The 14,802-nt window shown below is 48.9% G+C and overlaps 1 pseudogene; it reads left to right on the top strand.

The window, feature by feature from the left end:
- Positions 1-871: 871 nt before the first annotated feature.
- LOC126337117 (5S ribosomal RNA) lies at positions 872-988 on the top strand (annotated as a pseudogene).
- The last annotated feature ends 13,814 nt before the right edge of the window (positions 989-14,802 follow it).

Genomic DNA, 14,802 nt, shown 5'->3' with positions numbered 1-14,802 from the left:
GCCAAGATTAATGGAATGACAACTGGAATCTTTTAAAGACAAAAATAAAGAGTATCTTCAAGAAACAGAGTAATTGACTTAGAATTTCATTAAAGGTTTATCAGAGTGGTTTGGGGTTATCTCGATGAACGAATTGATTGGTCAGGCAAAATTACTGGACCTCTGATTCTAACGGCAAGGATTTTCAACAGACAAAACATTCCAGCATTCCTATACGAAGGCTATTGCAGAAAGGAAAGCGTTGGATGTTCATCAAGAAAAACACAGCTCATTTCTCAATCATTTACCACCGTAATGCCTGGGACTTCAACCTGGGAGGCGTTTGGTGAAACCATTGGGTCGGTTTCAAGCAAGTCACGACGCGGAAAGTGCGGCAGTTGTCGGCCTGGACAAATATTTAGCAGAAGGATATTTGCTGCGAAACAACGATACCTTGAGCTGGTGGGAAACAAGAAAACTGCTGTGACCAACGCTGTATCAGTTGATTCTAGATGTCATATATCACAGCAACATCAGTGCCCTGTGAACGAATGTTTTCAATAGCAGGACAAATATGCACTGAGAATAGAAACAGACTCACGTCGACTAAAATGGGTCAGATTTTTATTTATAAATGACAATGTAGGTTAGGTTTTCCTTTTGGGGTACCTATATGGTAATACTGACTCTAAATGACGACTGCAGATACTCTTTAATTACAGGTCTGTTATAATTTTTATAGTGTATTTTTGCAATAAATATATCAAAATATAACAAGAACCAGTCTTCATTCTTAAAATTTTTCCATTGGATCAAAATGTTTAGGATTTTGTTGTAATGTTGATAATTTTTACACCAGACGATATTTAAAACTTTTGTATGTCAAATTTAAGGCAACGGCCTTGCCGCAGTGGATACACCGGTTCCCGTAAGATCACCGAAGTTAAGCGCTGTTGGGCGTGGCCAGCACTTGGATGGGTGACCATCCAGCCGCCATGCGCTGTTGCCACTTTTCGGGATGCACTCCGTCTCGTGATGCCAAGTGAGGAGCTACTCGACCGAATAGTAGCGGCTCCGGTCAAAGAAAACCATCATAACGACCGGGAGAGTGGTGTGCTGACCACACACCTCTCCTATACGCATCCTCCTCTGAGGATGACACGGCGGTCGGATGGTCCCGGTAGCCCACTCGTGGCCTGAAAACTGAGTCCTATATGTCAAATTTAATAGGGATGTAACACAAAATTATTAGTTCTTCGTGTGTGTTCTTTCAAAATACGACCAAACCAGATATAAATACAGGTTTAGTGACCTGAATTAAAAAGGCAATGTGCCTCATTTTACTTATTTTGTGAATGAGTGGTAAGTCATGATAAAGAACTACTTCATTCCAGTGACTGACCAGTTCTGATCCAATATCTGATAAGAACAGTTTTCCCCGTGTCTAGTTGCTAGCCCTGACAGCCTTTTATCCATGGAAAAGATGCCTGGTACACATTTTGGCAGCAGGTTGGGGAGTCCTGGGATCATCTAGAGGAAATGGAACGAGGATAAATACCCACTAACACCGGGGAATGAACTCACGACCTCCAGGGCCGGAGTGCTCTATGCGCTATACGACGACGGGCACAGAATAATGTCACGCTGACTTAAAAGAAATTCAGCAGGAAATGACGTTTTCAATGTTTGTGAGTATCGACCAAGTCTAAAGGCGCCTAAGCAGAGGAAGGTTTTTTGTAGTCCGATAGTATTGCTGGCGCTTGTTATCAATTTGGACGGGGAGGGCAGCGGACCACAACAAGACGACACCGGCGCGGCGTCGCCCGCGCCGCTTCCCCGAAGGCCGCGTTCCCAGAAGGCGCGCTGAATGCATTGGCAGCTCATTGAGGACTATTAATCTCGGCGCTAAGCGTCCGTGCAACAGGTGGCGCGTCATTAGTCACAGTCAGCGGCCGGTAATTGAATTTCTGGCCGGCCGCGCCACGGTGGACGACCGGGGACGACGCTCATTACCGCCTTTGTGGGCTCCGCTGCACCGGGGGGCGCTTTCCTGGACCTCCTGCGATAGGAGCGGTCGGGCGCCGGAGGCTGGAACGCTTCGTCCCATCCCCTCGCTGACGTGACGCTGTCCGACTGTTTCCACGCCAGCGAAAACATTTTGCTGAGTTGTAGCTTCCCGGCAAGTTAAAACTGCATACTGGCATACTGACTCCAAACTGCAACCTTCCTCTTTCGCTGTTAAAACACTCTGAGTAATCCAGCGAAGAGCCGCGAGTGCCAATGTTACGAGAGGCGTTCAGTAAGTAATGCAACACATTTTTTCTCGGCCAGTATCGGTTGAAAAAATGCCGGATGGGACATCGTGGAATACTCCGGCTTCAGCTTTTGTAGTTTCATTAAGTTCCCAAAAGTGGTGGCGCCATTTGTAGATGTGTTGCAAGCACAGCATTGAGTTTCTTTTGACGGAAAACCAGAGAATCGCAAGTACTGTCAGGTACTAGCAGAATTATTACACAGATTTCGCAGTGAACAAAAGCACGGTAAATCGTTGGGTGACGCGTCTGTCATCAGCGCAACAAGGTCGCACAGACCTGTTCGATCAGCCCCATGCTGGCCTATAGCACAAAGCTGTTAGTTCTGCAATGCTGAAACGTGCAAACACTTTAATTCGAAGTGACTAGTGGATCAGAAACGAACACCTCGCTGCGTAACTGGACGTCTCTGTTAGTAGTTTAAAGGATGGGGGCCCTCCACGCCCACACCAACGTGGTGACCAAACCAGAAGTTCTACTGTCACCTCCGTATAACATGTTACTTTTCAACTCCGGAGTGGCTAACACACTGGACTCGCATTCGGGAAGACGGGGGTTCAATCCCGCGTCTGGCCGTCTTGATTTAGGTTTTCCGTGATTTTCCTAAATCGCTCCAGGCAAATGCCGGGATGGTTCTTTGAAAGGGCACGGCCGGCTTCCTTCCCATGAGACCGATGACATCGCTGTCTGGTCTCCTCCCCCAAAACAATCCAGAAGTTTTCAAATCGTGAGTCACAGGATGCGGGCTGTGATGTTGTCCATGTGTGTGGGTAGGATTACTCATTGACATGGTCCATCAGGAGACAGAAAGTGCACGATAGCGATTCAAGGGTAGCGGTTTGTAAGGGCAGAGGGAAAAAAGTGCCAAGGCAAGCGCCATGGGGAAAAAAAAACTCTGCAACAGTAGGACGGGTAGTAAGGGCAATAGCGGCTTGCTAGCTGCGACAGTGCATGCAAGGTGTGGTTATGTTAGTGCGAGGTATCGTGCATCGTTACCTTTGTCGTTGTGGGTGCTCGTTCTAGGGCTTGCTGCAGCAGCTGCGTCCCTCTAACAATTCAAGGTCATCATACATTAGTGGGCGATCGGCCATAGATCAGCTCACAGTGTAGGGGGGGTGTGTGTGGCTGGTTTGCGTACAGTACGGTTTCCCTGCGATTGCCTGTTTTTGAGCGGGTTGGGTGGTAGTGCCGTCACACTCATCCACCAGTTGGGGTACTCAAATGTGTGCGTCAGCTGGGTTTCAAGAATACTCAGTATTGTAGAACACTCAGTATAATGTCGTTTATTGAAACTGCTCTTCTCGAACAATCACTATATACACACAAAACAAATAACTTGTAGACGACCATTCATCTAGAGCGTCGGTAAGGTCCGTCGGAGCTGGTCCTAGCTCAGCGAGGAACTGGCTGTACTGCTTTTTTTTTCTTTATTGCTATTTGTAAACCTGTTTACAGACAGGCCTGCAGCGGCATACTACGCCGCTCTTTGGCCTCAGAGAAACACACAAGATACAAATGATGACAATGTGAGATAAAAATACGGTGGACATAGAAACGGAGACAAACACTTTTTAAAATACATGGAGCCGTTCAGGGGCTTAGAGTCCAAGGTAAAAGTTGTTCAGACACTTGGACACATACATAGACGAAAATTGTCACACATGAACGTAGGTGTACAAAACGAATAACACTGAACCACTTAAGCACAAAACGACGGCACACACAGAAACACGAGGCGTCGATTCCGGTGCGCAAATGTTCACTAAGCGTGTACGAGTCCGGGGACCTGCCAAGAAAGGAGGAGGTGGGGTGGGAGAGGGGAGAGCAGATGCCGTGGGCAGGGGAGATAGGGGGAGGGAAGGAAGGGGGGAAGCCTGGGGGAAGAGGGGTGGAGGAAGGGGACGGGAGAAAAGGAAAGAGAAGGGAGGGAGGGTGCCTAAAGGAAAGGACACAGGAAGTGGGGGCGGGGAGGATCAAAGATGACAGGAGGGGTAGATGGAGGAGAGGAGGACATCATCAGGGAGGGGGAGTTGGGGGAAGCCACCTTGGGGGAGGGTAAGGAGGGTGGAGAGATGGAGACCGGGTGGTATGTGGTAATACAGGCGCGGCAGTGGGCGGGGGTGGGAGAGGATGGGCGAGACAAGCAGGTGAGGAGGATCGAGTTTGTGGGAGGTGTACAGGAGCCGTATGCTTTCAAGGAAAAGGAGGAGGTGGGGGAATGGAATGAGATCGCACAGGATCCACGTGGGGGAGGGGAGACGGATGCGATAGGCGAGGCGGAGAGCACGGCGTTCAAGGATATGAAGGGATTTGTAAAAAGTAGGGGGGGCGGAGATCCAGGCCGGATAGGCTTAACAAAGGATAGGGCGGATGAGGGATTTATAGGTGTGGAGGATGGTGGAGGGGTCCAGACCCCACGTACGGCCCGAAAGGAGCTTGAGGAGTCGGAGTCGAGAGCTTGCCTTGGCTTAGATTGTCCAGAGATGGGGGGTCCAGGTGAGGTGACGGTCGAGGGTGAAGCCAAGGTACTTGCGGGTGGGTGATAGGACGGCCATAGACGGTGAGATAGAAATCAAGGAGGCGGAAGGAAGGGGTGGTTTTGCCTGCGTTTTGGAAGGATTGACCTGGCTGTACTGCTACTGCGTTGGCCTTATAAAGCCGGCGAAGGCCGGCGGAGTACTCCAACTTTCCCTGTATCTGTGGGGCGAGCTCTGCAGAAAAAGGTTCGCATTAGTCTCTAGCAAGTTCTGTTTGTTTTGAAGAATGGTTTTCCTCTTGGTTGCGCCTGCAAGTGCTTGTGTATGTTATATGGTACACAGGGGTGTCTTGAGTGTAGTCTCCCTGGCAGTAGCCATCTGTGGCAGACGTAACAGGGTTCCTTGCCACCTAACAGAAGACCATGAAGATCAACGACTGACCGTCTGTGAGGAATTTTTTCCGAGCAACGAGGCTGATTGTGACAAATTTGTCAACATTGGCACAGGTGACGAAACACGAGTTCATCACTTCGAACCGTAAAGAAAACGGCAATACATGAGTGGCGGCACACCATCTCTCTTCCAAAGAAAAAGTTCAAAGCTGCACCCTCAGCCGGTAAAGTCATGGCGACGGTCTTCTGGGTCTTTTAAGGGGTTGTTCTTTTTGATGTCCTCCCTCATGGTGCAACGATCAATTCTGAAACATGTGCTGCCCTCATCAAACTGAAGCAATGACTTCAGCGCGTTCGTCGCCACAAAAATACAAACGAACGTCCCCAGGCCCATGAAAACACAAGCCCTCAAACACGTCTGCTCACCCGAGAGGAGTTCACAAAACTTCGTTGACTATTCTTCTTCATCCGCCTTATAGCGTGGATCTCACAACTTCCGACTTTCGTCTGCTCGGCCCAATGGAAGATGTAATCCGCAGGAAGCAGTACGTGAATGATAGGGAGGTTAATGCTGCAGCAAGGCGTTGGCTCCGATGTTGACCAGTAGAGTAGTACCATGTGAACGTATAGACCCTCACAGTAAGGTGGCGTAAGGCTGTCGATGGACGGAGTTCATGTTGTAAAAACCGATTTTGTAGCCAAACAAGTCGGGAATAATATGGTGTATTGGAAACGCGAATAAAACCAGCCTGATTTCAGAAAGAAGCTCTTTCATTACTTAATGAACGTCCTTCGTACTCCCGTTGATGCGTAACCTACGTAAAGCCGCATGCAGTTATTCTCACCCAGCGAGTGACTGTTTAAAGACTGTGTTTAAGCACTACGGCACCAAGTGTCATGATGTGGTTGCTGTTGAGCGATTTCTGTCTGGTGTGAGCTGTCCTTAGGTCACACAGTGAGGTACTAGGGACACAAACATTAGACTCTCCACTAAGTTTAGCTCCACGTCGGCATTAATACGCAGACACTGGAGCCATTAACTTGGTATAAGCTGGCGGCAACCGCTGCAAATAGTGATGGTGGTTATGAACAACGCACTGACATCTGATGGCGGGAACAACACACAGACCGGAGCAACTAGCTCGAGGGGGTAGAATACGCCGCGACGACCAAGCATCGAGAGAAAACTAATAGAAACTGTTGATGATTTCTCGCAGACTTCCAGCTGAATTAAAACAAAAAAGAGTGTCCTCAACAATTACGTCACCTGTTAGACGAAAAGTTGGTCACTTGCTCTTGGTCAGGCCAAGCTCGCAGGTAACAACGAGGAATTAAGGTTGGAAAACTAAAGACTAAAAAGGAACCTGCGGTTGCCAATGCTCCTGATGCATCATTCAGAGTTGCCGAAGTAGAAGCGGAAATCAGGTCACTCAAGGAAGAGAATTACAAACTCCGAACGGAAACGCCAAGCGTCCCAACGTGTGCTGCTGTAACTTCTGCTCCAAGTGTCACGAAACGGTTATTGAAATTAAGAAAGTAAAGACAAACTGAACAAGTGATATGTTATTTAAGCTAACGAACAATCAGGACACAATTGAGATACGAGATACATTGACTAAAACGATTAATCTACGTCAGAACAAAATCAAAATAAAGGGAATCAGATCACCAATAAACACAATGATTGTGGAAACCGAGACGAAGACGGATACCGTGAAAATCGTAGAGAAAACATCGCAGCTAAAGAACATCAAATACAAAGAGGCCAGAAAAAATAGACTACTAATGGCCATATACAACGTTCCAATGTCCATTTCGGACAAGTATTTCATGGAGGAACTTTACGAGATTAACCTCAGTGAGGACGTCACCAGAGAAATGTTTGAAGTGAAGTGAAGCTAAAGTTTAAGACAGGACGGAAAAACAAGTGTACGGTGAACAACATTATTGAGGTTAGCCCTCTGTTGTGGTATAATGTGGTAAATCATTATGCAAAGAGAACGGGTATACATAGATTTCGGAGCACTTAGAATAAAAAAAGCTTCACAAGAGCGCAAAAATGCTACACTTGCCATGACTTAGGACACCCAGTTAAGCGTTGTAGGCGAGTCGCAGCACTCTGCTAAAAATGCTCCAGACCGATTGTATAGAAAAGGCGGTTGGTTGCACACCACGCATGTACCGAAAACGAACTTGCAACAAAGCAGCCGGTCCGGAATGTCCCACATATAAATAATTACTTAAAAACCTGATCGCTAACACAGACTACAATTATCAAAATTATGTCTGCTAAAACTAAGACATGTCAGGAGGCCCTTATCTCGACAGCGCATACCAAGAGATTCACCGTCGGAAACGCGTCTCCAGCTATCGCGGCGAGGTCATGGCGCCGCGCAATTGTATGGCAGCAACAAATGGGCTTCCTCCCGGAGACGTTCGATGATACTGAAATCCTCCCGTCATTGACTGCCAGCGGCGCGGTTCAGCGTCATTACTTACAGACAACGGAACACATCGATCTAATGTGCATGTAAGGTGCTATGGACTATGAGGTAGCCAGGCACCAAAAACATGGAATGTATCAATGGGCTACCACGCAGACATGCTTATTGTTAAGAACAGGAGAATTATAAATGGAATTAGTTACGATTGTGGAAAGCGTAGAAACCACAAACATGAATAACACGAAATTAATGATGAAATGTGCACTAATAATTACGCAGCTCACGAAACTTGCACAGACACCCAAGGATACAACCAAAACACAGACATAGGAGAAAGCACCGTGACAGAACACAAACATAACACACTAAAACACAACAGGGTATGCAACACCGAAAAGTGCGAAACCTATATCAAACGAGTGATGTTCATCTCAGGGGAGTCACAAACACAAATAACACAGCACACAATATCACAACGCATGATGGTGAGCTCCATGGATGGACAAAAATTGTGTTTTATTCAGTTGCTGTCAGATGGTCCATAAGTAAAAATTATCAATATACCGTAAAAAAGTAAAAACTTGAGGATTCCAAAAGAACACAGGCAAACAGACAACACAACTTCAACCACATAAGCTCGAACGTAAACACGACAGCAAGAAAACGATCATATCTAGACGAAGAAGGCCTCGGGAAAGTACGGGGTGGGCTGCAATGTCAAAGGGTGCATGGCAAATACAAGACGTGCTTGGATCAAGGAACAGTCGGAATTATAGTTGTAAATTGTTGTAGTTGTGCTGGAAAAGTCTCTGAGCTTCAAGCGCTAATAGAAAACACAGAAGCTGATATCGTTATAGGTACACAAAGCTGGCTAAAGCCTGAAATAAGTTCTGCAGAAATTTTTACGAAGTCTCATACGGTGTTCAGGAAAGATAGATAGGCAGAATTGGTGGTGGGGTGTTTGTGTCTGTCAGTAGTGGTTTATCTTGTAGTGAAGACGAAGTAGACACTCCGTGCGAATTGGTATGGGTGGAGGTTACACTTAACAGCCGAACTAAGTTAATAATTAGGTCCTTCTACCGACCCCCAGACTCCGATGATACAGTTGCGGAACAGTTCAGAGAAAGTTTGAATCTCGTAGCAAATAAATACCCCACTCATACGTTTATAGTTGGTGGGGACTTCAACCTTCCCTCGATATGTAGGCAAAAATACTTGTTCAAAACCGGTGGTAGGCAGAAAACATCTTCCGAGATTGTCCTAAATGCTTTCTCCGAAAATAATTTCGAGCAGTTAGTCCACGAACCCACGCGAATTGTAAATGGTTGCGAAAACACACTTGACCTCTTAGCCACAAACAATCCAGAGCTGATAGAGAGCATCATGACTGATACAGGGATTAGTGATCACAAGGTCATTGTAGCTAGGTTCAATACCGTTTCTTCCAAATCCATCAGAAACAAACGCAAAATAATTTTATTTAAAAAAGCGGATAAAGTGTCACTAGAAGCCTTCCTAAAAGACAATCTCCATTCCTTCCGAACTGACTATGCAAATGTAGACGAGATGTGGGTAAATTCAAAGATATAGTAGCAACAGCAATTGAGAGATTCATACCTCATAAATTGGTAAGAGATGGAACGGATCCCCCGTGGTACACAAAACAGGTCCGATCGCTGTTGCAGAGGCAACGGGAAAAGCATGCGAAGTTCAGAAGAACGCGAAATCCCGAAGATTGGCTAAAATTTACAGACGCGCGAAATTTGGCACAGACTTCGATGCGAGATGCCTTTAATAGATTTCCGGAAAGCTTTTGACACCGTTCCTCAGAAGCGACTTCTAATCAAGCTGCGGGCCTATGGGGTATCGTCTCAGTTGTGCGACTGGATTCGTGATTTCCTGTCAGGAAGGTCGCAATTCGTAGTAATAGACGGCAAATCATCGACTAAAACTGAAGTGATGTCAGGTGTTCCCCAGGGAAGCGTCCTGGAACCTCTGCTGTTCCTGATCTATATAAATGACCTGGGCGACAATCTGAGCAGTTCTCTTAGGTTGTTCGCAGATGATGCTGTAATTTACCGTCTAGTAAGGTCAACCCGTGGTCTAGGGACAGTCGCCTTTCGGCCGTGGTCGCGTGCGGACCGGCTCCGCGCGCCGGACAGCGCACCGTAGTTTGTTTACTTCCGCGTCGCGGTATTTCGTGTTGTGTAGCGTCCATTTCTATTGCACCTCATGGCGCACTGTTACCGCCGAGCGACAGTTAAAGTAACATTCCAAGCCGAACATGCTAGACCACGCGCTTTTGAAATTGAGCAATTCATTCGCGAAGAGCTACGTCTGGACCCTCAGGAAGTGATAGGTATTCATTTCTCTATCACTAGCAGCATCGTCTATATTAAGATGACGACGGAGGAAGCGTGTGCTAACGTAGTTCGACAACACGCACGCGGCCTCAAGTTCAAACATTCTGACGGGCATATTGGAGAGGTGACGGTCGATCACGCTGGTTTCGGACTTCGAACAATCCGGGTTTTTGAGCTCCCTTTCGAAGTGCCGCAAGATGTGGTCGTCGAAGCTTTCCGACCCTATGGCAATGTTGTGGGGCACATCGCGGAGAAATGGCAGACATTCACGACATACAACGTGTTGAATGGTGTCCGCCAAATCAAAATCGAACTCTCCAAACATGTACCATCCTATCTGCTGATAGGTGGCGTGCGAGCCATCGTTATGTATGATGGCCAGCCGCGGACGTGTGCCGGTTGCGGACAGGAGGGCCATGTTCGGTCAGAATGTCTCCGCCGACGTTTGCTCCAGGTCCCGACCAGTGACTCAGCTCCCAAAGTGACGGCCGCTTCTTTACCAGATAGCTACGCCACAGCCGTACGCAGCCCCGATGCGTCACTTCAGGAAGCACCTCTTCTCCACCCGGCACTCCCCACTGGAAATGACGGTGCTGCCATGGCCTCACCGGCACCATCTCCTCTGACGGCTACGACACCACCAACTCTCCAGAGCTCGATGGACATCGACGCGAATGCGGTGCCTACCTCTGCCTTTCTTCAGACTGGCGCGACCTCGGACATCGAACATCCACATTCTGATTCAGAACAGCACCTCCGAAAGCAACGGTCGCCCAGAAAACGGAAGAAGAGGAGTCAAACGCCATCTGACGACACACTTCTTCATGTGGCATCACAGGCAGTGGAGCTGATACACGACAGTGATCTCCCTTCGAGCGTTCTGACGACAGGAGAGGCTGCTCCTGATGTCCCATCTGAAGAACGATCTCACACGAATATGACGGATTCCAAGGAGGGTGCCTCCCTGGACCCCACTACAGCAGCGTCGCTACAACTCGCCCTCGAGGAGTGTGACAGTCGCTCACCGTCTGTTCCAGTCTCCTGGGCTGATGATATCGACGAAGGAGCAGTTCGAGATGGTGGTCCTCCCATCAGGCAGTGCCCCATGGAGGTGCCTGACCCACCTTCCAGCCAGTGATTACGACAACGGTGACTACGTCAGATGTTAAACGCCAGCCAGACATCTCTGCCGGAACATCTGTGCCAATGGTGGGAGCACGCCCCCAACATTACCGCATAGCGACGATGAATCTGGCCACCATTCGGGCCCCCCATAAACTGGCAATGTTCCGTGAGACCATTTATGCTGCTGATGTCGACATTGCCCTCCTCCAAGAAGTGTTTGTCGCCGATTTCCATGCCCCCACTGGCTACGTGGCACACATCTCCCATGCTTCTGACAACGGTAGTGGAGTTGCCATCCTCCTCCGTTCTGGACTCCCTGCTGAAGATGTAGTGTACCTTGCTAATGCTAGGGGTATGGCTCTCACGCTGTTCGGCGTCCGTATCCTCAATGTATATGCGCCGTCCGGCTCCAGTCGACGTCGTGATCGACACACTTTCTTTGCTGACGAGGTAACGCCGCTGTTTGAGGGTCCCCTAGATGATATGGTCCTCGGTGGCGATTTCAACTCCACGCAAAGGCCTGAAGATCAATTACCGCATCATTCCCCTTGTGCGGCCCTCTCCGTCATCATCGACAGACTCCAGCTTGTTGACACATGGACAAAGGTGCATGGCACCCGTGCAGGTTTCACATATTATACGGCGCATTCATCTAGTCGTCTCGATCGTATATACCTCACACGTTCCCTTGCTGCCGACACTCGACATGCCGAAGTATGGCCTCTGGCTTTCTCTGACCATGACGCCTACATCTGCGATGTCGTCCTCGCCCGCCAACAAGTGTGGCACAGCCGCGGCTTGTGGAAATTCAACGTTTCCCACCTGACTGTCCCTGACTGCCGACGAATCGTTGAGGATGCGTGGGCACTCTGTCATCGTCGTCGCCCCGCCTACGCATCCACCTTATCGTGGTGGGTATCATGCGCGAAACCAGCTCTGCGCAGGGCGCTGATAGGATATGGCAAAGACTTCAAAGCCTGGCAAGCGAGCACCATGGACTTTTATTATGCAGTCCTTCGTGACTGCACTTCGATGGCCTTCTCTCCTGATCGTCAGATGATGGTGCATCGTGCTAAAGCGCAGATCACTTCCCTCACGCGACGGCGCTTAGAAGGGACTCTTGTCAGATCCTGCACCCGTGACCATATGCCTCATGAAACGCCATCGATGTACCACCTTCTCAGGGAACGCCGACGTCGTCGTCGAACCCTCATCCACGATCTCACAGATGCGGAAGGACGACGACACACTACGCAATGCGACATTGGTCACGCTTTCTATTCTCATTTCCGTCAACTGTTCGCTGCCGTCCCTCATCCCCCGACCTTAATTGAGGAGGTGGCAGCAATGACTGTCAACACCATGCCAGAGGATGTGGCTCAAGAACTTCAGGAACAAGTGACCTCTGATGAAGTCCTTGATGCTATCAAGGTGGGGGCTGCCAACAAGTCCCCTGGACCTGACGGCCTCCCCCTCGACTTTTACAAGTATTTTAGCTACCTTTTGTTACCTGCTTGGACGTCCATCTGTCGTGAATTGATGTCACCCACAACGATGATCCCAGCCACCTTCCTTGATGGGGTCATCATCCTGGTCCCTAAGCCACATGGGCGATCACGGATCTGTGATTACCGGCCCATCACTCTACTCAACAGTGACATGAAAATTTTCACCCGTTTGTTGGCCTCACGCCTCAAGAAGGCAGCAAGATCCGTCACCTCCCTTGATCAGACTTCGTTGGGCGGTGACAACAACATCCATACGGCCCTTTGCCGTTATAGGGACATGATTGCGCTCGCGCGCTCGCGACATTTACCTGGCGCATTGGCATCGCTTGACTTCCGTCAAGCTTTCGACCGTGTCGACCATACTTTTCTGAAATCGGTCCTCCAACATATGGGTTTTCCGGTTCGTACAATCACCGTGGTAATGCGGCTCTTGAGCGGCGCAACTTCAAGAATACTCTGTAATGGTCGCCTCACCGCGCCTCTAGCGATCGAGCGCTCTGTCCGACAGGGATGCCCACTTTCCACGATACTGTATGCTTTGGCATTAGAGCCCCTCCTACAGGGGCTTCGCCAACGCCTGGTGGGCCTGACATTGCATGGGCACCGCTTCTGTTGTACAGCCTATGCTGACGATCTAGTCCTCTACCTCCGCAATGAAGACGATGTTCGCGCTGCTCTGACTTGGGTGACGACTTATGGGGAGGCATCGGGCAGTTCTCTTAACATTTCCAAATCGAAGGTTCTGCTCATTGGTGAGGGTCTACCAGAAAGATCTGTCGCTCCTCTAAGTGTGGCCACCAGCGTCCGCTGTTTGGGCATTGATTTTATGAATGACCTCCGTCGCTCAGCGGCAACCAACGGTCGACGTCTCCTACAAACGATCAGAGCTGGCCTTGTGGACCACCGGTTTCGATCCCTCGACATTATACAGCGCGCGCAATACGTGAATGTTTATCACGCCTCACGCATCCCCCATGTGGCACAAGTGTTCCCGGTTCCGATTACCCTCGCACGTCGTATGTTGATGGCGATGGGATCCTTTGTCTGTGCCGGGATGTTATTTAAAGTTCAATATTCCTCCCTTGCCCTCCCGCGGGAGCGTGGTGGAGTGGGCTTATTCCATGTGCCAGACAGAGTTACCGCACTTTTTGTTAGCTCCCAACTGAAAGTCTGGCGTCGCTGCCCGACGAGCCTGACCGGACTGCTTTTGCGTGAATACGCACCAGTCTCCATGTCAGCCCCGGTCATGTTATCCGACATTCCACCCCCCTTTTATCACTTTCGGTACTTCTTCTTTGAAATCAGTTACATTCTGCACTCCTTACCCCTTCTCCGTATACTCCAGACAAAGACTGTATACGACACCTTACAAATGTGTCAAACCCCCAACCCCATTGAACACAAGTTTCCCCAGATCATATGGCGCCGTGTGTGGAAAGCAGTGCATGCTGGTTACCTCGACACCAGCGTTCAGTCCACCTGGTATATCACCGTCAATGGCAAACAGGTCAACCAGTCTCGTTTGCACCGCATCCGCCTTGCTGACACACCACTCTGTGTTCACTGTGGTGTAGAGGACACGGACGCTCATCGGTTCTCATGTGGTCCGTCTGCTGACGTCTGGAGGCTCGCGCAGCGTATCCTGGCTTTCCTCACCCGACAGCCGCCTGCTCAGATTATTTTCCTGACGCTTCTATTCCCGGATGTGATTCATTACCCCACAACAAAAACTAATGCCGTGAATTGGATACGCGGTCATACAGTCCGCTACCTTTTTGGGCCCGATGAGAAATCAGAACTAGGTTATTGGACGTACCTTAACGATCGACATTGTGCACTTGTTCGCAACCCCAGATACAAGCAGTTCTTTTCCAATTTTCTACGGAGCGCCTTTCATGACCCGCCTTCCAGCTGGAACGTCCAAGCCATGAGATGCTGATGCTTTTTTTGCCGATATGATGTTCTGAACGTACTACACACGGAATCCCCACTAAAATTTCGAGAAGACACGTTTGGATGTTCCGCCAATCAGACGGCGCAAGCGACTCCTAGAATTCTGGTGCAACGACTGCCATAATATAAAAAAATGAGTAAATAAAAACATACATACAAAAAAAACAAAGAAAAATAAAGAAAACAAAAATGCAATACAATAAAAAAAAAGGGGTAGCGTCTTTGATTCATAATCAAAACGTCTTCGGT

The sequence above is a fragment of the Schistocerca gregaria genome, chromosome 2 (genome assembly GCF_023897955.1).
Source record: "Schistocerca gregaria isolate iqSchGreg1 chromosome 2, iqSchGreg1.2, whole genome shotgun sequence".
Lineage (NCBI taxonomy): Eukaryota > Metazoa > Arthropoda > Insecta > Orthoptera > Acrididae > Schistocerca > Schistocerca gregaria.
This window is presented reverse-complemented; position numbering and strand designations above follow the sequence as displayed.